The 4,762-nt window shown below is 41.2% G+C and overlaps 1 protein-coding gene across 1 annotated transcript in view; it reads left to right on the forward strand.

The window, feature by feature from the left end:
• The first annotated feature begins 3,757 nt into the window (after nucleotides 1-3,757).
• Nucleotides 3,758-4,762, forward strand: part of LOC119428810 (zinc finger protein GLI2) — an 82,999-nt gene continuing 81,994 nt past the window's right edge. Inside the window, exon 1 of the mRNA XM_037696497.1 lies at nucleotides 3,758-3,873. The gene's annotated coding sequence lies outside the window, so the exon portion shown is untranslated. The remainder of the gene's footprint in view (nucleotides 3,874-4,762) is intronic.

Genomic DNA, 4,762 nt, shown 5'->3' on the forward strand with positions numbered 1-4,762 from the left:
GCTGGCATGGCGCAGGATGGTTGGGAGGGACAGACTAAATGCTGGCACGGTTGGGACAGACTAAATGTTGGCACGCACGGCACAGGATGGGGGGCTTCTTGGAAAATGAATTCCATTTTGCAGCTTCTCAAACATTGCTCCGCTCACTCCTCTTAGCTTGGCGCTCATTAGTGACGTTTGAAGCTGAAGCTCCGGCACATGTATCCAACAACAACACTGTTTGTGAAGGTCTGTGTCGGAGCTCGATTCGTTTGACACAAGTCTTGCGATCGATGACGTCTGAAGCTTCGTGAGTGACGTCTCTGCTCTGGGTACCTGACTCAAAGGTTTAGAGGAAGCACTGGACTGGTTCTTGTTCTACTGATGCACTTTGTGCCAAAAACAACAAACCAGAGTCACATGGAGCCAGGCAACCAGATGTGTTTTGTGTTCATAGAACATCAAAGTTCATGCTCAATAATCCAGGTAATAATCCAACACTGTTCAGTGAGGTCATCTCAATAGGTGGATTAGATTTATAAAAAGATATTTATCAGAAGTCGTGTCACGCCACACGTTTCAACACGTTCATTCATCAAACTCCTTTAATCATTTTCACCTGCAGAAAGTCATGTTCAAAGCACCTCATGCATCAGACTGAAATGTGTCAGGATTTGAACCAGCAGCTGTCAGCTCAGTCAGCTGGACAAGAAACGTCTCATTCTCTGATGATCTTTTTACTTTTGGCCACCAGGTGGCACCAAAGAGGACAGTATTGAAGAGCTTCAAGTGATGAACCCTTTTTCAATGTTTGTCCGTCACCAGAGACAAACTGAACGTTCTGAGACCTCGTTCAGAAGAGTCTCCAACTCACCTGTCAACTTCCTCTTGTTCTGTAAGAAGGTGCAGGTGCCTCAGGTGCAGGGCATGTTCAAATCTACATGTTTAGGTGGCGGCGTGTCGAGGGCGGAGTCAGGTATTCCCTCAGGTGGGTTCAGTTCCTCGTTGACTGGGACGTACACAGGAAGTGTGCAAACGTCTGGATGTATTTGTGCGTACGCTTCCTGTTTCAACAGGAAGTCCACGCAGGTTTTCGTGCGAGGCCCCGTCAGTTCAACCGTGGACTCAGTTTATTTTTCTGTCTGTTCCTCTGTTTTAGCCACTTCTTGTTTTTAGTATTTTACCTTGTTTTACTTGATTTGACTGTTTAAAGAACGACTTTTATTTTTAATTAGCTTTTTGTTGAATTGTTGTCTTGTCTCAAACAGGTGTCTCTTGCAAACGAGTCCTCGTGACGCCATGAGACTCACCTGCACAAATAAAGGTTGAATGAAGCAAAACGTTCGGCTCATTCAGCAGACGGCTGCTGTGACGTTTGGTTTACGTAACTTTTAAACTTTTCTAAATATTTAACTTTATTTACAAAGAAACTCCCAACAGAAACAGTTCTTTCATAAATCTGCTTCGGCTGCTGGCTCTTTTGTTCTTTTGGCTACTTTTAGCTTTTAGCTACCGTTTTGTTCTTTTTGATTGTAGCTAAAGTGTTCCAACATTCCTAAACCTGAACCATAGGACCTGAACCTGAACCCTAAACCTGGAACTCCATGCAGACCCTGAACCTGATCCTTTAAACCTGGACCCTGGACCTTAAACCTAGACCTCCATGCAGACCCTGAACCTGACCCTTTAAACCTGGAGCTGGAACATGGACCTTAAACCTGGACCTCCATGCAGACCCTGAACCTGACCCTTTAAACCTGGACCCTGGACCTGGACCTTAAACCTGGACCTCTATGCAGACCCTGAAACTGATCCTTTAAACCTGGACCCTGGACCTTAAATATGAACCTTCATGCAGACCCTGAACCTTAATTTGAACTGGTTGGACCTTCAGCTTCTCAGTAAAAAATGTATTTTTCATGAATAAACGAGCTGAAAGGTGAATCCCTCAGATTGTTCAGCAGAAACCTTCTAACGGGAGTATTATGGGATGTTTTAAGTTTTCCTGTAGTTTTCACTTTGAACCACCAGGTGTCCTCAGTCAGCAGATGAACGTTCTGAAGCTTCTGTTTGTTATTGGAACATTAAATTCTTAGAACATAATAAAATCTTTTATTAATGTCTGTATTGTCATTCATTCATTCAACCTTTGTTTCTACAGGTCCCACTGAGCCTCGGGGACTCATTTACAAGAGAGACCTGATTATGGTGTTTTTTTTATTTTTCATGTTTTGAACCTTTTGAACCCTGAAGAAACACTTGTTGTGACATTTGTTGAAATATTTGTGTTCATCTGGAGAGTTCAAATGTATAATCCTGCTGCAGAAATCCGATTAGACTGAAATAATGTTGTAGATGATTGTTAGAAAACAAAAAGAGGATTTTATATGTTTCGGGTTTTTGTCTGATGACTGGACTTCTGCTGTCTCGTTTGGACCAGGAGGAAGGACTTGGCCTTGCTCTGAAATGAGTCAGGTCCTAAACCTGACCCATTTATGATTAAACAAAGGTGTTATGTCAGCCTTATTGTTTCAGTGTCCTCATCAGCTCCTCTTTTTTTATGGAGTCCCACAAGGCTCAGGTTTAGGCCCTCATCTTTTTACTGTAATTCCTTCCCCTTGGGTCCATACTCAGAAAACTTGTTTCATTTCATTGTTAAGCTGATGATACTCTGATTTATGTGCCTCTTAGTATCCAGTCTGTTACTTCTTGAGGACAAAAAGAACAAGATGGAACTTAGCTTTACTGAACTTGAATGAAAACAAAACCAAGGTGATGGTTTTCAGTGACACTACTGGTCCTTAGATTCTTGGCCCAGAAGAGCAGACAAACTGTGAGGAAGTTGACAATTAAACTAGATTCTGAGCTCAAATTAGAGTCAGATCAGTCAAAGGTTAAAAGAAATGATCATTTAAGGCAGCTGGCTAAAATATAACCCAATTGTTCAATAAAACACTAAAACACACTAAAAAACATAAAGACCGTCTTTTCACCACCCAGCTCGATTAACTCAGGTTTACTGGACATTAGTGGCTCTTCCATGCTCTATATGGAGGTTGGTGGGTCCTCTATCTGGGACTCGGGGGTCCCTCTTCAAGTCAGAAAGGCCTCTTGACAGGTTTGATCTCATAAATTTGTTTTTTCTTATATTTTTTTAATGGATTTTATAGTTTTATTTAAGTGTTTTAATTTTCATTTTGTCTGCTGTGTGCAGCACTTTGATGTTTGGAGCTAAAACCTTCATGTTTTTCCTGCTGCAGTTCCTCAGTCCACCCCCAGGTGTCAGGCTTACACCACACCTTCGTGAACCACCTGCGCCCCCTCCAAGCCTCACTTCCGGTTCCGTTAAAGTTTTAAACAATACTTACAAGAAGTTCTAAAGTCAGTAGAAGCTAAAACCTTTAAACTTACTCCAGCTCCAGATTCTGTCCAATCAACTTTCATCATTTTGGGTTTAAATCTAAATTAACTGTTTTTATAGAAACTTTCCCATGATGATGATGAAGATTATGATGAAGATGTGATAGAGGATGATGATGATGGGCAGTTAGTTCCATCTGAGACTGGAGAAGAGGAAGAGAACATGGTTTCATGGTGGTGGTGTCACCTTCCTCCTCCTGGATGAAACTGCTCCTCCTCCTCCTCCTCTTGGTTGAAGCTGCTCCTCCTCCTCCTCTTGGTTGAAGCTGCTCCTCCTCCTCCTCCTCCTCCTCCTCCTCCTCCTGGCCAAGCTGCTCCTCTGAAATGTCCCTCGTCAGGAGTGAAACTTTCTGTGTGCTCCGGTCCGGTCCTGGTCTCAGATGGGACTCGTCAGGTTGGAGGTTTCCAGGCTTGGAGCAGTTTTTGACCAGGAGAACCAGGAGGAACCAGGAGAACCAGGAGGAGGTCTGATCGGTGAGTCCACTCACTCTGATTTGTTCTAAATAAAATCTCGGCAGATGATTTTACTCAGAGCGTCTTCAGTGGATTGATTCAGCTCCTCGCACGGATCAGGACTTTTACAAACTCTGCAGATTCTGTTTTTGAATATTTCCATCCTGAAGCTCCAGAAGTCAAAATGTGTCAGTTGTTATTTACTTATTTATTTATTTATTTATTTATTTATTTAATTTATTATTTCCATCCTGAAGCTCCAAAACAACAAACTGTGTTTGTTTTTGTTGATTTATAAAAATGTGAATCAGTTTCTGCTTCTGTTTAAAAAATAAAGTCACTTCAGGAGGAGCTCGAGTCAAACAGTCCAGATCTCAGGTTCTACGGGGGGGGTGTCAGTGCAGTGATGGGGGCCACTGCCCCTGAGCCATCACTTTCACACCTCTCCAGCCCCCACAGGGACCCGTTGGACCTTCAGAACTGAGCACAGCTCAGCTTTTCTGCAGAGGGTCTGATGGACCGGGGGGGGGGGGGGGGGTGTAAAAATATGTTATATGTTGCACAATTCTTACACGAATATTAGTTTTATTACGTCTGTTTATTAGTTTTATCATTTCTGATCATTAGTTTTATCATTTCTATTATTAGTTTTATCATTTCTATTATTAGTTTTATCATTTGTAATTATTAGTTTTATCATTTGTAATTATTAGTTTTTGTCATATCTGATTATTAGTTTGATAATTTCCAATTTTCAGTTTTATAATTTCCTATTATTAGTTTTACAATTTCCGATTATTAGTTTTATAATTTTCGATTATTAGTTTTATCATGTTTGATTATTAGTTTTATCATTACTGATAATTAGTTTTATCATGTTTGATTATTAGTTTTATCATGTTTGATTATT

The sequence above is a fragment of the Nematolebias whitei genome, chromosome 23, assembly GCF_014905685.2.
Source record: "Nematolebias whitei isolate Nwh7 chromosome 23, NemWhi1, whole genome shotgun sequence".
In the NCBI taxonomy this organism is placed as follows: Eukaryota; Metazoa; Chordata; class Actinopteri; order Cyprinodontiformes; family Rivulidae; genus Nematolebias; species Nematolebias whitei.